This window comes from Colobus angolensis, unplaced genomic scaffold (assembly GCF_000951035.1).
Source record: "Colobus angolensis palliatus isolate OR3802 unplaced genomic scaffold, Cang.pa_1.0 Scaffold114, whole genome shotgun sequence".
In the NCBI taxonomy this organism is placed as follows: Eukaryota; Metazoa; Chordata; class Mammalia; order Primates; family Cercopithecidae; genus Colobus; species Colobus angolensis.
The window spans coordinates 3952662-3965186 of record NW_012112475.1 but is presented as its reverse complement, the minus strand read 5'-3'; the positions used below and the strand labels follow the sequence as shown (position 1 = coordinate 3965186).

At 49.1% G+C, this 12525-nt stretch overlaps 1 protein-coding gene across 1 annotated transcript in view; it reads right to left on the bottom strand.

Moving 5' to 3' along the window:
* The window catches only part of TRIB3 (tribbles pseudokinase 3), a 25009-nt gene extending 24748 nt beyond the window's left edge, over window positions 1-261 (bottom strand). Inside the window, exon 1 of the mRNA XM_011960412.1 lies at window positions 22-261. The gene's annotated coding sequence lies outside the window, so the exon portion shown is untranslated. The remainder of the gene's footprint in view (window positions 1-21) is intronic.
* Between the last annotated feature and the right edge of the window lie 12264 nt (window positions 262-12525).

Genomic DNA, 12525 nt, shown 5'->3' with positions numbered 1-12525 from the left:
AGTCCGCACCCCGCCGAGTACCTTGTCCTGCCGTCCCGCGTGGGTCCTGGCGCCGCCGGTGCTCAGAGCCTCCAGGGCACCAGCAGGTGGGCCGGCCCGCTCTGCTGCTGCCGAGCTCGGGATCCCGGTCCAGCTCCAGCCCGGCCCGGTCCTAGCAGCGGACGTGTGCGGATCCGCCCCCACTTCCGCCGCGAGTCTAGTGCGCGCCCGGCTCCTGGCCTGGGTGATGTAAACCTGAGCTAATCAGCCGCCGTCTGATGCCCTCAGGCCCAGGATTGCACCATCCCCCGCGCCCCGCCTCTCCGGGTCGCCGCCAGGGTGCGCTCCGCCAGGGCCTCTCTCCTTCTCCGCATCCGCTGCACCTGGGGACCCCGCCCTCGCTGGCCCACTAGGGGTGTCTGGTCTCAGTGCAGACACCAGCCACGGACTCTCCCTATCACCTTGGAAAAAACCATTTGCTTTTCTGAGCCTTACTTTCCCCACCTATGAAATGGGAAGAACATTCCTCCTTGTCGGGATGGTGCTCAAAAGAGCAAACAGTGACTGTTGTCCGGGTGCTTGCCCTTTGGTGAAGCACATTCCCAGCACCGCCTTATAAAACCTTTAGGAGAAGTGGACATCTGGCAATCTCCATTCTCCCCCTTCTACTGAGAGCCAGCCTGAGGCCCAGCTATGGGCAAGTGGTCCAGAAGCTTCAGGAAGGCCTATGGACCTAAGAGCTGATTCTGGGCTTAAAAGAACCACTGTGGCACCCTGGGGAGGCCTAAGGTCTGGTGAGCTTCCCCGCATTCCTTTGCTAGAGGCAGTGCGGTGTAGTGGCAAAGAGCCCCTAGAGCCAGCTGGCCTAAGAATGCACTCCACCTCCCCTCCAACCCACAGTGCTACCCCAGAAAAGCTACCTAAAACCCTGCCTCAATTTCCTTTTCCCTAAAATGGGCTCATAATTGCGCTCACTTCATAAAGTTATTGTGAGGATTAAATAATGTAATATGTGTAAGATGCTTAGAACAGTGTGCGGCACATTGCAGATGCTCAATGGAGTGTAGACAATGGAGACAGAGAGGGAAAGAGGCCTTTAATATCCTTGCACCCTAGGCCTGGGAGGGCTTGGTGCTACTTCCTTTGGGGTGAAACACCCCTCTGTGTCCCAGGGGTCCAGCACCTTTCTTAGAAATCCCTTTTGATCTGAATTCACCAGTGTCAAAAAATAACTCCTCAGCTGGGCGACCTGGCTCATGTCTGTAATCCCAGCACTTTGAGAGGCCAAGACGGGAGGATTGCTTGAGGCCAGGAGTTTAAGAACAGCCTGGGCGACATAGTAAGTCCCTGTCTTTACAAAGAGAAAAAAATAGTGGGCATGGTGGTGCGAGCTTGCTGTCCCAGCTACTTGGTAAGCTGAGGTAGGAGGATCACTTGAGCCCAGGAGTTCAGGTTACAGTGAAACATGATTGTGCCACTGCACTCCAGTTTGGGTGACAGAGTGAGATCCTGTGTCATAAATAAATAAATAAATAAATAAATAAATAACTCCTCTAGAGGCCAGACGTGGTGGCTCACACCTGTAATCCCAGCACTTTGGGAGGCTGAGGCAGGCAGATCACGAGGTCAGAAGATCAAGACCATCCTGGCTAACACAGTGAAACCCATCTCTACTAAAAGTACAAAAATTTACTAAAAATACAAAAAACATGCCTGTAGTCCCAGCTACTCGGGAGGCTGAAGCAGGAGAATCACTTGAACCTAGGAGGTGGGAATTGCAATGAGCTGAGACTGTACCATTGCACTCCAGCCTGGGTGACAGAGTGAGACTCCGTCTCAAAAATAAAAAAATAAAATAAAATAAAATAAAATACTCCTCTAGGCAGAGGCTGGATGGGAGGCAGGGTGGAGTCATATTTGTTTTCCTGTTTCCAAATCCCTGGGGACCAGCTCACCTGTGTCCCAGAGACTTCAGGGCATACCAGGGCATTCTGGGATCTCATTTAACCCTGGCGACTCCCCTCCTGGGGAGGGATGAATAAACTTATCTTCTATCCTGGGACACCGAAACGGTTAGGAAGATCCCACAGCTGTAAGGGATGAAGAAAGGTGGGAAGGTTGTTCTCTGAGCACCCCTCTGAAGGTGTGCTGGGTTTGCTTGTACATTCCCAACCAACGTTGTTTTGTGCTGTGTCAGCCCCTCTTCTAAATGCTGGGGACTCAGCAGTGACCAGACTGATCCACCCCTGCCCTTACAAGTCTTACAGATCAATGGAGAGATAGACCATTATCAGGAAAATAAAATTAAAACCATGATCATTTAAACTAGATCGCATCATGCATTTTCTTAAATAAAATAGGAAAGATTTGTTCTCTGTCATTTTCAGCAGGGCTTATCAGAAAGGTGATGTTTAAACTAAAAGCTGAGGGAAGAGAAAGGGTGAAGAGTGCAAAGATGTGAAAGGGAGACAGAGAAAAACAGTAAGTCACCTCCATTCTGCAGACAAGAAGAGTTAAGTAAGGGACCTACCCAAGACCACCCAGCTGGTTGTATAAGACTGATTTCAGGCTGGGCGTGGTGGCTCACGCCTGTAATCCCAACACTTTGGGAGGCCGAGGCAGGCGGATCACCTGAGGTCAGGAGATCGAGACCAGCCTGGCTAACGTGGTGAAACCCTGTTTCTGCTAAGAATACAGAAATTTAGCTGGGATTACAGGTACAGTCATGTACCTGTAATCCCAGCTACTCGGAAGGCTGAGACAGGAAAATCGCTTGAACCCGGGAGGTGGAGGTTGCAGTGAGCCGAGATTGCGCCACTGCATTCCAACTTGGGCAATAAGAGTGAAACTCCATCTCAAAAAAAAAAAAGACCGATTTCAGATTTGAACTTGGGGCAGCTGACTCCAGTGCCCATGCCATCCTGGGATATTTCACAAGCTTTGTATCCCTGCAGCCTCCACATGGATCTATGGGTATGGTGACAGGATCAGCACCCTGGGTATGGCCCCCAAATTTTGGTGCCTTGTCACAGCTGGGGTTGTCAAATCCCAATTCTCTAGACCCTTCTGCGTTCCAATAGAAATATAATGTTGGCCGGGCGCGGTGGCTCACGCCTGTAATCCCAGCACTTTGGGAGACCGAGGCAGGTGGATCACGAGGTCAGGAGATTGAGACCATCCTGGCTAACACGGTGAAACCCCATCTCTACTAAAAACACAAAAAATTAGCCGGGGCGCCTGTAGTCCCAGCTACACAGGAGGCTGAGGCAGGAGAATGGCATGAACCTGGGAAGCGGAGCTTGCAGTGAGCCAAGATGGTGCCACTGCACTCCAGCCTAGGCGACAGAGCGAGACTCTGTCTCAAAAAAAAAAAAAAAAGAAATATAATGTGAGCCACGTATGTAATTTAAAATTAGTCATGCACTAACCAAACTGATGAAATTAATTTTAATAACCCAGTCTATTTAACCCAATATACTCAACATAGTATTATGCCAACTGATAATATAAAAATCAGTAATGACATCATTAAAACTATTTTTTGCTGGGCGTGGTGGTTCACGCCTAGAATCACAGCACTTTGGGAGGCTGAGGCGGGCGGATCACCTAAGGTCGGGAGTTGGAGATCAGCCTGACCAACATGATGAAACCCTGTCTCTACTAAAAAACAAAAATTAGCCGTGTGTGGTGGCCAGCACCTGTAGTCCCAGCTACACGGGAGGCTGAGGCAGGAGAATTACTTGAACGTGAGAGGCGGAGGTTGCAGTGAGCCAAGATCGTGCCACTGCACTCCAGCCTGGGCGACAGAGCGAGACTCCGTCTCAAAAAAACAAAACAAAACAAAACAAAAAACCATCTTTCATGCTAATGTCTTCAAAATCTGGTGTAGGCTGAATGTAGTGGGTCACGGTTGTAATCCCAGCCCTTTGGGAGGCTGACGTGGGAGGATTGCTTGAAGCCAGCAGTTCAAGGCCAACCTGGGCAAAGCAGTGAGATCTCATCTCTACAAAAAATTTAAAAAGTTAGCCAGGCATGATGATGCATATCTGTAGTGCTAGCTACTCCGGAGGCTGAGGCAGGAGGATTGCTTTAGTCCAGGAGTTCAGAGGCTGCGGTGAGCTATGATCGCATCATTGCACTCCAGGCTGGATGACAGAGTGAGATCCTGTCTCTAAAACAAAAGAAAACAAAATCTGGTGTTTATTTTATGCTTAGTTTGTACACAAATGAGTGTGAAAGCTACGCTGCCAATGGTTAAAGTGAAATGTAGTCCTACCAAAACAATTAAATTGTATTTAATAGATAAAAATATTTTACCTGCTTTGGTTTTAAATTTAAAATTCAGCCAGGCACGGTGGCTCACACCTGTAATCCCAGCACTTTGGTAGGCCGAAGCAGGTGGATCACTTGAGGTCAGCAGCTCGAGACCATCCTTGGCCAACATAGTGAAACCCTGTCTCTACTAAAAATACAAAAATTCGCCAGGCATGCTGGCACACACCTGTAATCCCAGCTACTCGGGATGTTGAGCCGGGAGAATCACTTGACCCCGGGAGGTGGAGGTTGCAGTAAGCTGAGATGATGACCTGCACTCTGACCTGGGCGACAGAGGGAGACTCCATCTCAAATAAATAAATAAATAAATAAAATTAAAATATTCAATAAAATAAAAAAATTCTCAGTCACACTAGCCACATTAGCCATACTTGAAGTGCTCAATAACCACATGTGGCAAACGACTACTGCTATGGTTTAAATGTGTCCCCCAAATGTCATGTGCTGGAAACTTAATGCCCAATGTGGCAGTATTGAGTGGTTGGGACATTTAAGAAGTGATTGGATCATGAAGCCTCTGCCCTCATGAATGGACTAACCCACTCGTGGATTAATGGACTTGTGGGTCATCACAGGAGGAGAGTTGGTGGCTTTATAAGAAGAGGAAGAGAGACCAAAGCATAGCATGTCAGCATGCCCAGTCCCCTCACCATACTATGCCCTGTGCCACCTCCAGACACTTCAGACAGTCCCCGCCAGAAATAAGGCCCTCACCAGAAGTGCCCCCTGGGTCTTGGACTTCCCATCCTCCATACCTGTAAGGAATAAATTCCTTTTCTTTCAAAATTGTTCAGTTTCAGGCATTCTGTTATAAGCAATGGAAAACAGACTAAAACCACTACCATATTGAGCAGTACGACCCTGTACCAAGAATTCCTAACACATGGTCCGGGGTGCAGCAGAGGCGAAGAGCCTAGGTAGGCTGGGGTTTGACTCCTAGATCTACACCATAAACACCAAATAGCCTCAAGCCTTGGTTTCTGCATCTATAAAATGGAATTAATTGGCCGGTCGCGGTGGCTCACGCCTGTAATCCCAGCACTTTGGGAGACCGAGGCGGGCGGATCACGAAGTCAGGAGATCGAGACCATCCTGGCTAACACGGTGAAACCCCATCTCTACTAAAAAATACAAAAAACTAGCCGGGCGAGGTGGCGGGCGCCTGTAGTCCCAGCTACTCGGGAGCGCTGAGGCAGGAGAATGGCGTGAACCCGGGAGGCGGAGCTTGCAGTGAGCTGAGATCGGGCCACTGTACTCCGGCCTGGGCGACAGAGCAAGACCCTGTCTCAAAAAAAAAAAAAAAAAATGGAATTAATTATACCTCCCTTGCATTGCAGTCATAAGGATTAAATGAATTGAGGCTGCCTCATGTCATAGTTGTACCACATTTCTTGGGTTCAAAACCACATCTATTTTGGGCAAGTTACTTCAGCTCTTTGTCCTTCAGTTTCCCCATCTGTAAAATGGGGATAATAATAGTTTCTACCTCACTGGTTTGCATGAGAATTAAATGACCATATTTGTGAAGTGCCTGGAATGTAAATGCTATACAATCATTTGTTCAGAAGCAAGAAAAAAATGGTGACCAACCCCCCCAAAATTAAATGCAGAAATGTACTCTTTTCTGGAGAGAGAGTCAGGCTTTTATGAATTTCTTTCTCCAGGCTCAGAACATCTTTCTACTCAGGTTTCTGAGCCCAGAAGGCTGCTTTTCTCTTTGGTGTAGTTTCTTTTTTTTTTTTTTTTTGAGACAGTGTCTTGCTGTGCCGCCCAGGCTGGAGGGAAGTGGCGTGTGATCTTGGCTCACTGCAACCTCCGCCTCTGGGTTCAAGCATTTCTCCTGCCTCAGCTCCCTAAGTAGCTGGCATTACAGGTGTGCACTACCACACCCCGCTAATGTTTTTGTATTTTTGGTAGAGATGGGGTTTCACCAAGTTGGCCACGATGGTCTCGAACTCCTGACCTTAAATGATCCACCCACCTCGGCCTCCTAAAGTACTGGGATTATAGGCGTGAGCCACTGCGCCCAGCCTCTTTCCTGTAGTTCTGATGAGTTCCGTCTCTGACTCCCAGCACTGGGATGAGAAGTTCAGAGGGCTGTGCTCTGAGGAAGGAAAGGATGTGGGGCCCACAACAATGACATGAGCCATGCCTGATTCCTTCCCTTCCATGTGGGTGTCCCTAATGACTGCCATATGCCTAAAATTCCACCATAGGTGTCCTTGAAACTTTTCATCTTCATACATTTCCCCCACAAAAGTGAGATGATGCCTTGGAACTTCTGGTTGTGTTCCAGGTCTGACTGAAGTCACTGAGCCTGTTAGATTGTGGACCAGTCACCTCCCTTTGGGCGGCCTCAAATTTCTTATCTGTAAAATAAGAAGAGATAGTTGGAGTAGGTCAGTGTTTTCGGAAATATACTATGTACAACAATGGCTGAGTGCCAGAGGGTTTTAGGGTCTCCAGATTCTGTACGAAATAACATTGAATCATAATTGTGATACACTTATACCCTTTCAATTTTCTTCGTGTTTCTCCAAGGACTCGGGGAGAAAGTCTCATTTAACAGCTTCTTTTTTTTTTTTTTTGAGATGGAGTCTGGCTCTATTGCCAGGATGGAGTGCAGTGGCGTCTCGGCTCACCGCAGTCTTCGATTCCCAGGTTCAAGCAACTCTCTTACCTCAGCCTCCTGAGTAGCTGGGAATACAGGCGGGCAACACCACACCCAGCTAATTTTTATATTTTTACTAGAGACGGGATTTCATCATGTTGGCCAGGATGGTCTTGATCTCCTGACCACGTGATCCTCCCACCTTGGCCTCCAAAAGTGCTGGGATTACAGGCATGAGCCACTGTGCCCGGCCAACAGCTTCTATGGTTTTTTTTTTTTGAGAAGGAGTCTTGCTCTTGCTCTGTCACCCAAGGTGGAGTGCAGTGGTGTGATCTCGGCTCACTGCAACCTCCGACTCCCGGGTTCAAGCGATTCTTCTGCCTCAGCCCCCCAAGTAGCTGGGATTGCAGGCATGTGCCACCACGCCTGGCTAATTTTTTTTTTTTTGTATTTTTAGTAGAGACGGGGTTTCACTGTGTTAGCCAGGATGATCTCGATCTCCTGACCTTGTGATCTAACCGCCTCGGCCTCCCAAAGTGCTGGGATTACAGGCATGAGCCACCGCACCTAACAGCTTCTATGTTTTTAGCACCTCTTTTGTTAAGAATGAGAGAGCAGAGTTTAGCTTGGAGCTATCAGCAAGAAACAGGATTTAGCTGGAATGGAATAACCTTGGTCTGCTTTTTTTTGTATTTAATTTTATGCTTACTTCTTTATGGCAAATCATATAGTTTTCTATTTGAGGTCAGTGATTGAAAATTTCCATGTTAAATAAATTTATATAAGTTTTTAAAAATGAGGTGGCTGCAGCCGAGTGCAGTGGCCCATGCCTGTAATCCCAGCACTTTGGGAGGCAGAGGCGAGTGGATCACCGGAGGTCAGGAGTTTGAGACCAGCCTGGTCAACATGGCAAAAACCCATCTCCACTACAAATAAAAAATGAGCCGGACAGGGTGGCGTGCAGCTGTAGTCCCAGCTACTTGGGAGGCTGAGGCATGAGAATCGCTTGAACCCGGGAAGCAGAGATTGCAATGAGCCGAGATCATACCACTGCACTTCAGCCTGGGTGACACAGCAAGACTCTGTATTAAAAAATAATAATAATAAAAATAAATAAATAAAAGATGAGCTGGTTGGAAGGAAAACATTATGGAACTAATATAAAAAATAAGTACATGGATTCAGACCAATCAACTAGGGGAAGACAGTGGGTGATTCAAGAATGGCAACTCCAGGCCTATGATCCTCTCTGGGAGCCCTTATCTAGGAGACTAAGCACCTTCCTTTCTAGAGGCCCCTGGGGGCTTTGCAGAAATCCCTCACCATCCAGATCATGCTAGGCTGGGCCTAAGGAGAGACAGGAAGGCCAGCCCCGTGGTTGTCCCAGGGGCGGCCTGGGATTCTTGCTGAGAAAGTCTCTTCTCATGCCGGTGGGTGGAGCATGGCCCTGTGTAGGGACCTCCCTTATGTCATCTTGTGTCATCCTCAAACTTCCCCCATGAAGCTGCTGTTTTTATCCCTGGAGACAGATGAGGAAACTGGGGCTTAGAGCAGTGACATCACTAGTTTAAGGAGGGAGGGGACAATGGGATTCAGAGCCAGTTGGCCTGGCTCAAAATCCATATGGTCTCTTGTCCACTGTCTTGGACAAAGTCACTTAGCTACTCTGAGACCCACAGCCGTATCTATAAAGTGGGATTGATGACAGTGTTTTCCTGTAGGGTTATTGAATTGCTTATTGTCACTGGGATTTTCTGTTCTTTCTCTCTCTCTCTTTCTCTCTCTCTTTCTTTCTTTCTTTCTTAGAAGGTCTCACTCTGTTGCCCAGGCTGGAGTGTGGTAGGGTGATCATGACTCACTGTAGCCTCAACCTCCTAGACTCAAGCAGTCCTCCCACCTCAGCTTCCTGTGTAGTTGGGATATGGGCACGCGCTACCATGCCTGGCCTGGGAACTGTTATTGGATTAAATGGAGGGTTAAATGGGCTAATACAGGTTAAGTTCACCGCTTAGGAGTGTTCCCAGCACATGGTAAGCACTGGAGGGTGAGTGGCTATTATTATTTCCAAGGCCCCAGGGCTGCTGCACCTCCTCCCTCAGCAGACACACCCTGTGAGAGCTGAGGATAAAGGGGGAGGTGGGGACACACTTCCTGAGAGTGGCCCGTGTGGAGCCTAGGCTGTGCCTTCCAGTGCTTCCTCACGTCAGCCTCACCACAGCCCTGTAAGCTAAGGATGCATTTACGCCCACTTTGCACTTGAGCAAATCCGGTGTCAAAGAGTGAAAGTAACCTCCCCAGCATTACACAGCAAGCCAGTGGGGTTTTTTGAAACAGAGTCTCACTCTCACCCAGGAGTGCAGTGGCATGATCTCAGCTCACTGCAACCTCCGCCTCCTGGGTTCAAGAGATTTTCACGCTTCAGCCTCCTGAGTAGCTGGGATTACAGGCGTGCACCACCATGCCTGGTTAATTTTTGTATTTTTAGTAGAGACGGGGTTTTACCATGTTGGCCAGGCTGGTCTCAAACTCCTAACCGCAAGTGATCTGCCTGCCTCAGCCTCCCAAAGTGTTGGGATTACAGGTGTGAGCCACTGCTCCCGGCCTAGGATTTAAACCCAAGTCTGTGTGGTTTCAAAGTCCACGTCTTTCCACCATTTCAGGAGCCTCAACAAGATTGACGGGAGGTTCCTGGGGAAGTCCTAGGCCCTCCTCAAGGGTGAAGGGCTCTCTCCCTCTGTGTGGTGGAAAGAGCTAGATCGTAGTCATGGGCTGAAGACAGCTGGTCTGGTTCTGACCCTGCCTCTGACCTTGGGCAACTACAGTTCTCTTCCTGAGCTCAGGCATATAATTGCTGCTTTGAGTGTATAAAGGGTTAGGATCTCCGAACTTCCAGGGATCCTGATTCCCTTTCTCGCCTCTCAGCTGGAGGAGGAGGGAGCCCCAGATCTGCCAGCTCCCAATGCTGGACTCATTGCTGAGTCACCTGACCTTCCTTCCTTCCTTCCTGCCTTCCTTTTGTCTGCAGGTCCTGAAGCCATCAGAGGCCAGAGAAGGAAGGGGATTATGTGTGTTCAGTCTGGATAACTGCTCAGCCCTTGCTTTTCTGAGAAAAGCTTGGGGGATGGGGGTGGAGCGCTGAAGCACTCAGCCAGTTGCATCAGAAAACCTTGCGCAAGACGCCCTCCTGGGTCAAACACCCTGTCCCATAGTCCCCACCCCTACCCTGTCCCCTGGGGTGCCAGAGTGAGGACTGTTTGGCCTTGTGAGGGACACTGAGCCAGACCAGGCTGTCAGGGAGTGATGGAGGAAGTTGAGGGATGGAGGAAGGCTTTGGGGCCAGTGCTGAGAGGGCTTAGGCTGCCTGGGTGATGGAACTTGAGCTGGAAGTTGCTCCTCAGGGCATTTAGATCCAACTCATCCACCTGGCTCCCCTCCGGAAGAAGAGGAGACAAGGCCAGTGCCCTGGACACTGACTGAGCCCAGATCCTTGACTCTGGTCCTAGGGTGAACCCTATTGCCTGAATTTGCACTTCAACTGCACTCTGGCCTGAAACCTTGAATGTAGTCTGAGCCGTGATCGCTAAGCCCTGAGCCCTAGCCACAGCTAACCCCGACCCAGGCCCCAAACTGAACACTGTCTTGGTCGTTCACTAGGCAGCCACCTTTTCCCCACATGATCCATAAACTGAATTTGAATTCTAGCTCCTGATTTAGTTATAACCCTGGAGACAGATTTAGCTCTAATCCATCATGTGTGACCCCAGGCCCCAGATAAACCCCAACTCTAGCCCCAGATACCCTGGACATAGATTCTCTCTCTAGTCTCAACAGGGCAGTGCTCAGGCACAGGCATCAAGAGCTTGGCACCTGCTCCCTTCCCCTCTGGCCTGCTCCCCACGCCTCCCCAGGTCGAGGAAGGCTGAGGGGCTGGGTTGAACATGAGGCAGCCCCCTGACCAGCCTGACTGTTACTCAGCAGGGCCAGGGCTGGAGGTGGAGTCAGGCAGGACCACTGGGGATAGGCCAGGCAGGTGCTGAGTCAGGGCAGGGAGAGAGGGGACAGTCTCTGAGAGCAGAGCTGGTCTGGTAATGTGGGATGTGCATGTGGTCCGAAAGGCCCTTTAAGGCAAGTAGCCCCAATCCTATCCATCCCCATCTACCCATTTCTTGTCCATTTTTCCATCACTTATCCATATTATTCTCTCCCAGAGCATCCTGTTCTTTTCCATCAGAGCACTTACTATAATTGGAATTATGCATGCATTTGTTATTTGTTTAGTGTCTGCCTCCCCCACTGAACTACAAGCTCCCTTAGGACAGGCACCTTGCCTGTGTGGCTCACCAGTGTCTCTAGCACCTCATACAGTGCCTGGCACATGGCAAGTGGTCAGTAAATAGTAGCTGAGGGATTAAATCCCTCCACCCATCTATTCATTCCTTTTCCATCTATGAATTATTCTTTCATAACACATCCCCACCATCTAGCCATTCGAATTTCTCGCTGTTCTTTCATCTACACTCCATTCGACAAGCATCCATCCATCCACCTACATGGCTTTCCCGTATCAATCCATGCTATTTATACATTCATCCGTTTCTTCGACAAATATTTACTGTGTACCTACTACTTGCCAGACAACATTCCAAAGGCTGGCGATACTACAGTGAAAATAACAGACAAAAGTGGTGCTTACATCCCATTAGAAGGAAATGTGCAGCCAAGCACAGTGGCTCACACCTGCAATCCCAGTACTTTGGGAGGCTGAGGCGGGAGGATCACTTGAGCCCAGGAGTTTGAGACTAGCTTAGGCAACATGGTGAAACCTCATCTCTACAAAAAAATACAAAAATTAGCCAGGCATGGTGGTGAGTGCCTGTAGTCCCACCTACTCAGGAGGCAGAGGTGGGAGGACGGCTTGAGCCACGTAGGCCAAGATTTCAGTGAGCTGAGATCACGCTGCTGCACTCCAAACTGGGCAAGAGAGTGAGACCCTGTCTCAAAAAAAAAAAAAAAAAAAAAAAGAAAGAAAGAAACATGCAAGAAATAATTACCATAATAAGTACATTATAGCATATTTTAGAGGGTGATGAATACAAGGGAAAAAAAGGGTAAGTACAGAGGATGAGGACTGTTGGGTGGGCGGACAGTGGCTGTACTGAGTGGAGTGTTCCAGTAGATGCCCTGAGACTATCTGAAGGGCAAATTGTTCAGGAAGAGGAACAGCTCATGCAAAAGCTCCGTGGGGAAGCCGACTAGCTGAATGGTGTGCCATCAGAGAAGGTCAATGTGGCTGGAGTGCAGCAAGTGACAGGGGGGCAGTGGCAGATGAGGTCAGAGAGGTAAAGGGAGTTCAGATAATCTGGAGATTTGGAGGCCTTTGAAAGGATGCTGGGGAGTCATGGGGAGGCAGGGGAGGGTTTAAGGAGAGGAGGGAAATTATCTCACCTACTTTTTTTTTTTGAGATGGAGTCTCGCTCCTATCATGCAGGCTGGAGTACAGTGGTGCGATCCAGGCTGACTACAACCTCCACCTCCTGGGTTCAAGCAATCCTTCTTCCTCAGCCTCCTGAGTAGCTGGGATTACAGACGTGCACCACTAT